General features: G+C 33.2%; 1 protein-coding gene across 20 annotated transcripts in view; it reads right to left on the minus strand.

Moving 5' to 3' along the window:
- The window catches only part of Mgat4c (MGAT4 family member C), a 698,044-nt gene extending 686,954 nt beyond the window's left edge, over positions 1 to 11,090 (minus strand). For 19 of the 20 annotated variants that reach the window (XM_063255252.1, XM_063255250.1, XM_063255244.1 and 16 more), the window contains exon 1: positions 10,762 to 11,090. The gene's annotated coding sequence lies outside the window, so the exon portion shown is untranslated. The remainder of the gene's footprint in view (positions 1 to 10,761) is intronic. The other variant, XM_063255266.1, reaches the window with a different exon arrangement.
- Between the last annotated feature and the right edge of the window lie 3,401 nt (positions 11,091 to 14,491).

Here is a 14,491-nt window from a genome sequence, read left to right on the forward strand (position 1 = left end):
AGAATCAGAGGAAATAAAGTATAACTGAAATTGTATATTTATATGGAGTAGAATTGTGACAAAGAATGAATCCTCAGACTGATCAAATTTAGAGTAAAAAAAAAAGGCACCAATAAAATTTAAGGGAACATAAGCATATAAATGATGAACAAAATTTAGTTTTTGTTTGTTTGTTTGCTTTTTGTCTTTTTCCTTTTTATCGGTACCAGGGATCCAACTCACGACTGCCTGTTTGCAAGGCAGGCACTTATGCCGCTGAGCTAAATCCTCAGCCCAACAAAATTTAGTTTGAAAGATGTATATTTTTCCGACTTAAATAGAAAAAAATATATTGCAGTCCATTTTATATTTGATTTTCTTATCTATTTAAAAATCAAGTAAGCTTCAATTCCTTTGCAAGTTGATTGTTTCAAAATCAAGATGTGCAGAAAGGTAGCAGCACAAGTCAACTGATCACAAATAAGTAAATAAGTAGAAAGATCATCATGAAGTTTAAAAAAAAGGGAGTCTACACACTGCCTGTAATATCACTAAATTGAAAAAAAAATGATAGAAACCCCAGTGATAAGAAAGTTAATGTAGGTTAGCTCAGTGAATAGCATGTGGAAGTTAATACCTAAATTTTAAGTTAATCTTTGAAGATCAGAAATGAAAGATTAAAGTCAGCTCTCATACACCATAACTTACAGTAGTCAGCAAAATTAATTGTAAAACATTTTGAGAAAGCAAAAGTAAATCATCTGAAAATGAAAGAAAGTAACTTTGCAGATACTATGTGTATAATAGAATTAGAAAATAGCAAGTTATTTTATCATCAAAGAACAATATTTTTCCATCTTTCAAAGGAACAAGGAAAACAAAGGAATGTAATAGCTTTGTAAATTTATTTTTACATTTTATATATGTTAAACAAGTAAGATATATTATGTTTATAAATAGGCTAGACATTCTGTTTTGTATTACTCATCATCTTAATATACATAATTGTTTACATTTGTTCATTTTTCCTTCCGGAAGTTGTATAAAAGAAGTGCTGAAAACCTCAGCATAGAACAATTTGATTTCAGTGTTAATATCCAAATACAAATTTGTTGAGTGTATAAAGCAATTCTAGGAAAATAATACCATTTTCACTTTTTGAGAGTCTGCAACTTTAAAAAAAATCTTGGAAACAATGTCTATTCATAGGAATTTGTTATAGATAAAATTTGTTATATTAAAATTCAAGATCCTTTTGGCCAATGCAAAGGTGCTAGGGCATGATGATCCACAAAACCATAACGCCACGTGAAAGGAGCAAGATACAGCAGACTAAAAATGGCATGAGTAAAACATCCAGAAAAGGACAAAACATAGAGTTAAAAAATAAATTGGTTTCTGTGTTGCGTGGGTTGATTATCTGGGGTGAAATTGAATGCGATTATTCATGGACACATGATTTATTTTTGGCATGGTGGAAACCTAAAACTAGAATTAAATAATAGTTATACAAATTGAAAAACAGCTAATTGTCATCAAGTGATATACTTAAAACTGAATAATAAATGATATGTAACTTATACTTAAGCAAACTTGAAATATAAAGGGGATGGACGGGTTATATTTATTATTGTTTTAGAGATTAAAATAGAAAATAATGCCTCAAAAGGAAACAGCTAAACAAATAATTGTTGTTTCTGTTTTGAAGGAGTTTCATTGATAGTTTGGAAATAGAAATTGCTTAGGATTCTGAGCCACTTAAGTTATTTTCACCTATCATGAAGAAAGAGGGTTTGATAATACCAGCCAGATATTACACTATCATTAAAGCATTTATATTATTATAATTTAACATACACATTTAATAATGTAGTCTACCAAGGCTTCCACAGTTCTAAAAATAGCTCCCACATAAATACTTATTTTCCCATCCTATAAACACCCTTGTAATTTTAAAAAATTTGAAGGATTGTGTGTTTAAAATATCTTATTTGTGAAATACAAAATTTTGTACGCTTTGAAGTTCAATATAAATCCATTCCAGTTTTGTAATTTCATTTGTTACAAGTAGCATTGTGTTTTTCTCTAGTCCATTGTTTTGTAACAAATTACACTGCACATTTATAACTTAGAAACTATTTCAGTGACCCCTAACAAAAAAGACTAAGTGTTGCAGTAATTGTTCTGACATTAATAATGTTGTGGAAACACTTGCTTTTGTTCTTTTGTCTCTTTGGTTTGTAACTGTTGTTGCTTATCCTAGAGAAAGAAAATTGATTATTTTCTTTTCTTAGTTCTGACTTTTCTCTTACATTACAAAGCTTGAAAAGCCCTTAAGGTAACATTTCAACAGCAATCTTACAATAACTTGTCTATTTTTATTTCTTTTTTCTCTTACCCAAAGACAGCAGTGTTAGGCAAAATTAGGAATCACAAGACTTGCAAATACAACTGCTGTAAATGTCCCTCCATCTATGCAAGGCAAAACCCACAATATTTCAGAAAGATCCTTTAATTGCAATAAAAGAGTTAATTACTAAATGTGCCTCATCAATGCATAGAGGAATATTCAGCTACATCATAACGTTCAAATGTACCCATATGTCATTTTCTGTTTCCATTCTGGGTGGCTTATCAGTGACGGGGTGACCTGTCTGCGCATTTTGAGTTGCAACTGGACCGTTGCTGCCCCTCCTCGTCAGCTTGTCAGTCTTTCATGTTTCTGTCCTCTCTTTTGTAGTTCTATGTTTATCTAACTTTCTATATCTTTCTGCACCATGTTTTGGGCCGACTTTTAGGTGGCTTCTCCTTGCACAGTGGGCTAAACATCTTTGTCCCATCTAAATTGATAGCTGTCCTTCTGTCACCGTGTGCATTTGTCTGTCAGTGCATGTTTGCTTATGTGTGAATGTGTAGCAGTGATAGGTGTTCATAAACTACACTGATTAACCTTTTCCTTTACTATCCATATAAACTAGGCTACATTTAAAAATTATTTTTAAAGAGTGGACTACGTGTAATATTTTGTCTGTGTGTAAATTCCTGTAGATAATGTGTGGATGCCTGGCAGCTATACAATTGCAATCTATGGAACAGTAGGTTGTAAATCTAGTCTTGACCATCGTGTCAGTTTCCTTTTCCATATTTAGAATTGGGTGACTTGCCAGCTGCTGGATCATACACTGTTGTAAAGTCTGTACACAACGATATGACTCCTAATGAGAATGCAGATCCTGTCAAATTCTGCAAGTATGTTCTGAAAGGAGAGTGTGAACATTTACTTGCAACTTTTGCTCCATTATGTACACTATCAAATTTCATGAACCCTCGTGGCTACCTACTGGAATGAACACAAGATCTAAAAAGAACTGAAGTTAGAAAATAAATAACAGGAATCAAAATTCACACCAAATGCAAACACCTTGAGGTTAAATCTTCCTTTGTTATGAGCATTTTTCAGTCTCCAGGTTTGTTCTTAAAATCTAGCCTATCCTTGTCCTCACTGACAGTTGAAGACTACACATTACTCAAGTTGCTGAAACACACTTCCTTCCACTGATGTCGATAGAGGCTCTTACTTTCCTAGAATATTCCAAATCTTGAGTCCACAAGATAAGCCCAAAGGGAAAAAACTTGTTAAAACTTTCTAAAGCTAGAATTCGTCTTTGAGGAAGAATATTATGCAAATGGAAAAGCAGTGGAAAACTACAAATAAACCCACTGTGGGATTTAAAGCTTCTAATGCTACAACTTTCAGGACCTATGCATCCATGAGATGAGACGATGCTTCTAATATTTGTTCAGAGACTAAAGATTCACTCTTCATTTTGAGTGTGGATAACCTTTGGAAAAGACACAAATGCTCATGACACAGAGATGTGGATGAGAATCTGACACACACGCTGATCACATGGAAACTAAAACCATTTCAGAGATAATAAATCCAAGTTCACATGTGAAAATAAAACCATTTCAGAGATAGCAAATCCAAGTTCATAATGAAAATACCTACAGAAATTATACTTTGCTTTCACTCTTGTATGCCTCAGATGCCTAATAGAGCCTAAGATAAGCCATATTATAATAATTTCTCAAAGAGTTAAAACTTTTATTGAAGTTTTATGTTCACTTCAACAACATTTTAGGAATTATAATTAAAAACTGTCTAAGATTACTCATGGTGGTCATCTACATTGCTTGATTTTGGCAGATGACTGACAACCTTGGCTCAGTGAAGATGCTACTGTGCAAGTTACAGGCATCTGACAAAAGTTCTGTTGTGTACAGGAGGTGACAGAAACCGTATTATGAAGTAGGTCAGCTGCAGTTGTGTCATATAGAGGTGCTGGTCTACTTTCAAAGATGCTCTACCAAATTCAGATTTGGCAAGAAAATATGAGTCAGTTTTACAAAAATATCAAAACATGAAGGCACATCATATACATCACTGAACTTAAAAAGGACAACCCAGGAATTCACACAGTGTCATATGCTTCTTAGAATTAAAGCAGAATTGCCACCTGGCTCTGTTCTCACTCAAACAGGTCCTTTCACAGAAACATTCACATCTACTCCTTCTTTAAGCTGTTAAAGACACTAGAAAATGTAGAGCACTTATGACTACAGGTCAGAAGCACTTGTTTATTATTTATCTAGTATGAATTATTGTTCAGTATTAATATTTACATGCAAATATAAATGTAATGCTCTTTTAATTTTCAAAATTTCACTATTTTATTCTTTAGATTTTCTCGGATAACACTTTCCCACTTTAGCAAGTATGTATTTGCTTAAAAAATGTACACATTTATTGTCTAGAATTGGTAGATATAGATAATTCATTTGATATGTATTCTCATTTGCTATATAATATTTTGAGGAAAATGTCTTAAGAGTCACATCTTTTGCTAAGCATGGTGGCACACACCTATATCCTACTACTTGAATGACTTGAGTTATGTGTTTAAGTTCATTTTGATCTGCATAGTGAATTCAGGGTCAAACTGAACTTTAAAGGGACTTTAAAAAATAATAAAATCATATCTATCAAAAGGAAAAAACATATTTGACATGATTAACTTGAACACCATATTTTTAACATAAAAATATGGCTTACAATAGACAACTTGTAATTTTTAATCTCTACCCTCCAAATTGTCATATAATAAATATTTCCCACCTTTCACAGCTGTTCTTATAATAAACATAAAGCCCTCCATAGCTAGAGTGGTATTATGGTGCAGTGGTTAAATGTCATATTTTGTGCTAAACATTCTGGCTCTAATCTTTGACTCACTGCCAAGTATTTATGCTAAGTTTACATGGCCAGTTGCTTTATCTTTCTGTGCTTGTTTTCCATGTTGGTCAAATGACATAATAGAAATTACCTTATATGGGTGTTAACAGGATCAACATGAAATAGTGCTTTAAGTGTTTTGACTATTCTTTAATCCATAGAATTTATTCATCATAACTAAACTGATATTTTGTATTTTCATATGACATTTTAATATTGAAACTTTTTAAGTAGCTATTAACAGTGACATTAATGCAGTCCACTATATAGACACATCAATTTGAAGTATTTGGAGGCTTTTTGTTTAACAAGCAGGTAAATATCCAATTTTTAGGCTTCAAAGTCTGTGCTATCATTTTCAGTGTAGATTGTTTTATCATTACATGGAGATTTAGGAGTATCTTTGCACCAATTTTGGAAAATTTTGGCAAGCATCTGTTTTTCTACAACAAGTATTAGCAAAGTGATACAAATTCATTCCTTTTTTGTTTTTAGATTTTTAAAGGATGACTATGAATCATTATATTTTCAAAGGTAAAAATGAAGAAAAGGAAGAGTAATTTTCAGGAGATACCTTATGGGGTTGAAAAGCCTGAAATGTTTACTGCGTTTCTCTGCTACAGCCTCTCTAATGAACTACCACAGGCCTGGGTGGGTGACTTAAATATCAGAAATTGTTTTTCTTATGATTGTGGAGACTTTCAGCGCGAAACCATGGATCAGTAGGGTTGTTCTCTTCCCATGCTTCTCTTCTTTGCCTGTAGATGGCGCTCTTCTTCCCGCATTTTAACATACTCTTGCCCCTGCCCTGCTCAGATGTCTCCTCTTAAGATCCATGGTCTCAATGCGTTAAGATGTGCTCTAATGACCCCATTTTAACAGTCCCTTTCAAGGTTCTCCTTCCAAAAACAGTCCACATATAGATTTAGAAAGAGGGCACAATTCAGTCCAAAAAGTTTTCCATCTGGGTTTTTAGAGAAAATAGGTATCAGCCTATGCAATAAAAGCTTGAGATTACACCTGACAAGCAAGCCAATATTTTCTTTGCATTTCCCTGTTACTCGTTATACATAAATTGATAAGATCACTGAGCTGAAAGAGTTGCTTTCCCATTAAACTTGCTTTGGCTATTTCACTTAGAATAGAGTCCTCTGGGTTTACCCACCTCTCAAATGGCAGAGTCTCCCTATTTGTCCTTAAAACTAGATAATATTGTATACATGTGTTTTTTCTTATCGATTGATAGATGCATAAATTATTGTTTGCAAGTCTTAAAATAAAACAATGACGTCTACTGAGATATTGGTGGCCAAGTGAAGAAGTTGAACTCTGGAAAAAAAGGGCAAGTTTTAAGAAATGGAAACATCTACCTAGCATTAGCCACAACTTATGGAAACACATGTGTGGACCTCAAATTCCAAAGGGAGTCTGAAAATAACATTGGATTAACAAGATATTCAACCAACCTCAGGAGAGCTCTAGAACTAGCAATGGTGTGAGAGAAATAGCAACGGCCATTATCAATTTTATATCTGTAGGAACACGTTTCCATAAAGAACATCATTATATTTTATCATGTGCTCATACCACCAGATGGATATCTACCATATAAATAATATTATTACTAAATATTAATAAAGATAGGACACTAATAAGGATAGGAAACTGAATTGAAATAAGAAAATACATTTTAATATTTTGAGTACTAGATCAAATATTCAAAGCCAAGAATAAAAAAACTAATAGGAATAGTAACTCAAGGACCTTTTGAAAAGTAAAGTCAATTGCCTAAAATCACTTTCTGCTTGATGGTTAGTAAGGCAATTGAGGGTTTGAGACAGGGCTGACACTGGAAACCGACACTAGCTGAAAACAAAAATAAAAACCAACTAGACTTGTCAGCAGATGCTTTCTTTTATGTCCCAATTTTGGTCTAGTTAGAAAATGGTACTTTAAAAATAATATGCACTTTCAAATTAATTACTTGGTTCCAGGTATAAAATTCAAATATAAGAAAATATAGATATATTTATGCTGAATTCATTTTACCATAAAATAGGATATTAAGAGAGTTTCCTGTATATTTTTAACTAAATATGAAATGTATCTAAGAAATTCAGACACAAAATTTTTCAATAATCCTGAGACTCCCTGGAAGTCATTTTTTGCCTGAATTAATGTTTTGCACTGTTAAGGTCAACACTTGGGTGAATTTAATTTTTACAATGGGAAATTTCACTTTCATTAGAAAATGTTTACAAGTTTTCAAAGCTGAGCATGTCTTTTATTTTAATAAAAGTTTTCACATATTTGCTGTGTTTCTTGAGGAATGGATTTGTGTGTGTGAACTTCCCTGAGCAGTGGGAATTTAGACCTTCTCACTAGAGAAGCCACTGTAGCAAAATGCAAATCAAAAGGTCAAAGGGCATGGCATAATGAGCAAAAGGATTTATTTCCTTGTCTTCTATTTCCATACCCTTTGGGAGTGTGAAAAAAGAGGAAATGAGATATAGTTCTATGTGCTTTTCAGGGTAGATTATAATTGATACTTTAGCTATTTGGTAGCCATATAGAATACAGAAATTGCCTAGTCGTTTCTCAAAATAATCTAATTTGGTCTATGATTGGGTAAGGTGTCAGTGTAGCTACAGATAATTTAATGTCAAGCAATACATGGAAGCTCACTATATTATTTTTACTACTGAAACAAATAAATAGATCTAAGAAATTACTCATGTACACATACAAAGCAACACACAAGCATGTATTATTGAAGAAAGGTGGGAGGCAAAGTAGTTTCAGCTCGAAAACCCTTATATGAAACTCTATGATAAAATATATTAAAATTGGTATCATTTATTGAGCCTATATTATGAATAAACTGATTTTCAATGCATGCGATCTGTATCATACAAGAATCTAAAAGGTAGATACTATTATTGCCATTGTATACATGACGGGACAGAGGTCTTTACAGATCATTTAACCTAGGCAAGTTGTGTAACATATTTAAAACTAGTTTTCTTGCCAATAATTCAATATTCTGTCCACCATGACACTTTAACATATGAAACAGGGTTATGGAGATTTTGAAAATAGCTGGATGATAAGACCGAGATCCTCAGTTCAGATAAAGCAAGTCCTTGAGAGAGTACAGTACATTTCAAGTTTTACACACATATCAGATGTCACTAAATAACCAAGTTTAATTGCCTCTTTTTGTGGTTCCTGATAGAGATCTTAAAGTGTTAATATACTGGCTGATTTAGGAGAACATTCCATTACGTTTTCTCTCTACATGTTGCTTGGAAGCAACAAAGATATCACATGCACTCTATAAATGTTACTTAGTGGCAAATAATAGAATGACTACATTATATGATGAAGTAAAATCAGTTTTAGTAGTTTACTTGGAAGCTAAGCAGATTTCAATAGCTGGGAACATAAATGAATTCTATGGGGAGGCAGGAGACACTCGAATGACTGGGGTAAAAAAAGTTAACAGGAGGTCAGAGTGCTAAAAATTTTGTTACACGTTGAGAAGCAAAGCTACTTTTTCTGATAGTCATATTTGTTGTGTTAAACACACAAAAGGTCAATTAAAGGATACATTATGAAGCTGCTATCCTGTCCTCCTCAGGCCCAACCAGCACGTGACCATTTTCGATTGGTCCTGCTTATTTTGACTGTCTTATAGTAAAGGAACATATACAATGTGTTCCTGGAATTGTCCCTCTTTCTCACAGTGTCTATTGCACATGGCCTGTGATTTCAAAAGAAACAGATGTAATTTTTTAAAAAGCCTTACATCACTTCGTCCCCTGGCATTCATAAGCCACTGAATTGTAAAACTCTGAGACATTCAGCAGCATATGCAGTTTTAGAGTGTACTTCTGTATATTCAAATTAGAGCTGTGAGTTACTTGGGGAAAAAGTAGGCTGGGAGCAATCTCACACTATTTAAGTGAATAGAGGGGAAATAGTCCACAAAGTAGAGTAAAACCTTGCCAAATGGGGGAATCAATACGGAAACCTTAAATTAAGTTCCACTTCCTGGATTCCTGAATGGTTCATGAAAAAGGAAGCACTTGAAAGTACTCTTTGAGGACTTGATTCTCTTCTTGTTTTCCGTGTTTTGCCTTTTACAGTCCCTCTGAGGATATGGGGAAAGCACTGCAAGATACTATTTGGGTGATTCAATCCTTCTTCCCCAGCTCCTCTTTTCTTTTAATAGTTTTCAATGCTCCAAAGAAATTAGAACACTTTAACAAGTGCTCTTGCAAAGGGCAGCCACCATTCCCTTTCCCAAGCCTGTGATTAACCCACTGTTGGGAACACAAACTGTGTGCCAGTCTTAAAACAGCAGTAGAAACACCACGCTCTAGGTCAAAGGCACGTACCATTTAACTACCCATCCTAGCCATCACAGTTTCACACAGAAACATACTCACACAGCAGGAGATTCCACTGAACCTACTTGCACATAATTAAAAAAGTAAAATTCATAAAAGATCTAACCTATCTTAAAATATGTCTTCATTTTTATAAACTCACTGTGATTGCTTGGTGTTTGCTTTTTCTCTGCACCCCATTGACACTCTGATACAGAACATGTCACCCCCCCCCCCCATCCACAAACACACCTTCAACTTTTAGGAAACAGACACAAAAATCACCCCTTCTCGTTGTTGTAGATCATAGGTAGAATGAGATACATTTCATTTTAGGATCAGACTTTTTCCCTTTTAATTGGTTTAGTTGCTATTCATAAGTTTATTAGCTTTTAACATTTCACTTTGCTAAATGGTTTATATTCTACCCCAGAATGTATTCATGTTTTCACTACCAAACTTAAATAAGACAATTTAAAAGTATATTTATCTGACACTGTAGTAATGCATTTTACCAACATCTTTCAAGCTCAGAAATAGAGGTTTGTAAAGCACAAAGTATAACAATATAATAATTCTCAGGACTTCTGCCAGTGTTTCTCTAAATATTAATTCAACTATTCACATATGATTAACATCATTGACAGCAACATTAATAACAGCATTTGAGACAAAGTTTGTATTAATGAAAACAGGAAGAAAATATAACGGTTGTTCAAAAATATAATTGCTTAAGTGAGTTTCCAAAGTATGTATTTCCCTTCATTAAATGATATAGCTGTAAAGGAAAATCCTCCGGAGGATTAATATGAACTTATGATAATGCATCCTGCAGCCCCGTGTTGTTTGGGTTTTGCCTGTTTTTGCTGACAATGCAATCCAAACTCTATCCTACTCATCTTTAGTAAAGGTATCAGATTATCTTACCTATGAACATGCAGTAATAAAAATGTCATTTTTCAGTCAATACTGACTACTTGAAATCTTTCTCTCTCTCTCTCTTTTTTTTTTTTTTTACACATTTGGATTCTAAGCTCATTAGCTTATTACCTGATAAATAGGAGAGGATAATGAATTGAAAAAACAACTACGTACCTTCAGAGAAAACCTGCCCGATAACAATAATCCATTAGAAAACTGGCAATATCCTCTGATCTATTGCCCGAAAAGCTATGACTTGATGGAGAGTTTCCTTCCCTGGGCTCAGTTCTCCAGAAGAAAATCAGCACAATTTAAATATTTCTTGGAATGTGACAGCTCTCTAGATCCCGGGTTGCATTCTGTTCCCCAGGGATGGCAATCTGGTGTTCCTGTGTGCACAGAGCACTGGAGATGAATTGAAAACGCTTGAGATAAATTAGGAATGGCTAAGTTAAAATTGTCTCTGCTCCAGACTCTCTCAGCTGCAGTCTGCAAGCCTGTTTTTCTGTGAAAAAGCTAGATGGCAGGCTGCCTCGGTAAGTTCTTCTTAAGCGACAGAGAGCATTTTCAATGAAGAAAAATTCTCCCATTATCTAAGCTAATGTGACTGCTGCTAAATCTAGTTTTTAAAGTGTCTCCTGGCATGAAATTTATTTTCACTATTGCTTTCTTTCAAACTACAGCGTGGAATCCATATGATCTGGGCTTATACGATTGTATCTGGGAGAACCAGTGGAAGTTGTTTTCAAATCCTTTCTGTTTTTAAAGTTTTAAAGATTATATAGTATCAGAAATTTCCTCTTAGGGTCAAAAAGCATTTAACTGTATTTTAAATATGCAAATAGCATTGTTTTTAAGTAGCAAATTTTCAATATTATTAATAGTACATGCTATTAATAATAATGTTCATGTGGTCCCATGTAGAAGTCCATCATTTTAAAATGTCAGACAAAATATACAAGTTGTGTAAAAATAGAAAGGGAAATCTCTAATTCTAATAAGTAACCACAGAAGTAAATTTGACTATTAGAATATGCTCCTCAAAAAATAAGATGTTCTAAATAACATCAATATTCCATAATTATTTCCCTTCTACGTAAAAAGCCATATTAAAATTCTGTTCATTTAATAGAGTGACATATCCTAATATAATATTTTCTCCCTGTTACAAAACTAACCATTTTAATAATAATCTGGATTTGAGATATAAATTATATACTGCTTACCTGGTGTTTTGGCACCAAATTAAACACTTGAGAGTTTATCAAAGTTCGGATGTATGTCTTGGATTTGCTAAATGAAGCAATTTTTATATGATTATATAGGACATTTAAAACTTTGTGACTCATGAGAATATATCTACTTTCCTGAAAACTCTGCTGATTGTGAAAAATAATCTCATACGTGCCATTCCTTTTCACACAGGGATCCCCAATAGCATGTCTGATTATTTGATGTTTAAGCATGTTGTTTTTTCTTTGACAAATAAATGGGGTTTGTTTAGTCAAGGAAGCAAAGATGATACACTCACTGGAAAGTTAGAAGTAATGTAAGACTTCCCTCTTCCTGCCACCCGCCTTGTAGTTCAGAGCTGATGACTTCACTGGGGGAGGTAGACGGAGAACAATCAGGAGAAACCAAATCAAGCACCACATCTAGATGCCTCCCTGTTCAGGAGCTGCACCCCCGTAGCAACTTAGAGGAAGAGACACAGAGCAAATGGAGAGAAGCAGCTTTGATATCCCTGCTCAGAACTAAAGTTAGCCTGTATATTTTAACCACTAGAGAGAAGGAAGAAGAGAGAGAAGAGAAAAGAAGGAAAAGAGCAGAAAATACAGCTATTAATTGGCTTCTATTGCTATTTCTAAGATGATTATACTATTTAATATGTAAGATAAATGTATCAAATGAAAAAATAAAAACATACATAAAAGTGACCATTGATTGAATATAAAAGTGCATTGTGCTCATATACATCGAACTTTTCGACTGATATGGAAGAAATACTGCAACAGCGAACAAGGTGCAATTGCTTTAAGAATCCCAGATCCCTGTCTCAAACCAGAAATGGAATTATCCAACTGAACACGGTAAACTACTTCAATGGTGAATACACGGTGGTTAATCCAGGACTATTTGCAGTTATTATGTTAGAGTACTCCCTATACTGTTCTTGGAAAATACTGAATTACTCATATGAAGAAGTAATGTTTAAGAAAAGGCCAAATCATATTTTTTAAAAAGATGAAGCATGTATATCCACAGCTATGCCACAAAGCCACAGAAGAAATGTCCCTGGTACATTTAGAGAAGCAAACATGGCTCAGTATGGCTAAGATATACCAAAGAAAGAAGGAAGGAAAAAGATGCAGGCAGAGTTAATGAACATTTAGAATTTTATCAATTATCTTGGAATTTGCCTTTTAATTTGGGAACCAATGACGTCTCTTAAGTGCAAAGATGATCGGAATTACATCAAATAAAAATCAACCTAATGTCTTTAGGTAAGTATCCTTATCAAATTCTTAGTTAACCAAAGTAAACAACTTGGTCATAATACATTGCTGTTACTTTTCTTCTAATATTTTGTTAATCATATATTTTACACTTTTACATATCTCTCATTTCTAACTTTCATGGCGTCATTTATAACTTTGATCGTCTCTAATTTAAGTAGCAGCAAGAATTTTTTATCTTTTTGCATTGAATCATCTCCTTCTCCAATTTTTCTTATATATCTGTCAGTTCTATTTACAAAATGTGTATAATTATGTTAACTCTCCTGCTTACAGTTTATTTGTTCATCATTGCCTGTATAATAAAGTACTAAAGCTTTAAAGTGATTTTAATATCTGAATATATGCCTTTATTAATTTATATTTATACTGATCAAATTGCATCTTATTAGATAGTAATAAAATACTAATAAATAATCCTATCAACTTTCCTCTAAAACTTCTATACACGTTGTCATATTTTTCACACAAAAAATATGTGTCTGGGTAACTCCTCAACATCTTGGTAGATTTTTGTTATCTATTTATGATCTTTGTGAAACTGTCATGATTCCCTCACTCCGAGCTATTTTCATCGTTTGAGTTAACACTTTTCTGTTTGTGTTGGTGGCATTTTGACAATGACAATTTATGAAAAATGTATTATCTTTTGTATTATATTTTTTCTTTAACTTCTCTTTTCTCTGATTTTCTCTTTCTCCTTTTTTCTATAATTTTCCTGCTTTATGTGTTCAATAAATTTTGTACATTCATGCCCTTTGAGAACCGGAAACCTGCATGCAAGAGGATGGAGTTGGACTCACTTTATACAATATGTAGAAATAAAAGATAGATTAAAGATCAAAATTTAAGAGCTATTACATTATAAGAAAAAATATAGAAGCAAAATTTTGTAATTTTGATGCATTTGAAAATGATTTCTTGTCTATGATATCAAAATCTTATGAAAATAAACAAAATCTAGATATATCATATTACATAAAAATTGAATTTTTGGTTTTGGAAATGTTGAAGGGGTTAAAAACATCATAGGATTGGAGATAAAATTTACAACTCATATAACTGATAAAGGATTAACATCTTGAATATACAAAAACTTCTACAAGTCAACAACATAAAAGTAAACAAGATTAAGAAATGGAGAAGACTTGGAAGCTCAGCCCTCAGGAGATGTTATATGAATGAATAATAAGCACATTAATAGATATTCCTCTGTCACATCATTATGTGAATTCAAATAAAGCCACTGTGAGATCTATTTCACATCCAAGAGCACAGCTATCACCAGAAAAGGAGAATCTAACAAATGTTCACAAGGATATAGAAAAGCTAGAGCTCTTGTGCATCACTGATGGGAAAGTAAAACAGTGATAATGCTATGTAAAACT

The sequence above is a fragment of the Cavia porcellus genome, unplaced genomic scaffold (genome assembly GCF_034190915.1).
Source record: "Cavia porcellus strain 051 isolate PalLab524CR breed Dunkin Hartley unplaced genomic scaffold, mCavPor4.1 scaffold_8, whole genome shotgun sequence".
NCBI lineage: Eukaryota > Metazoa > Chordata > Mammalia > Rodentia > Caviidae > Cavia > Cavia porcellus.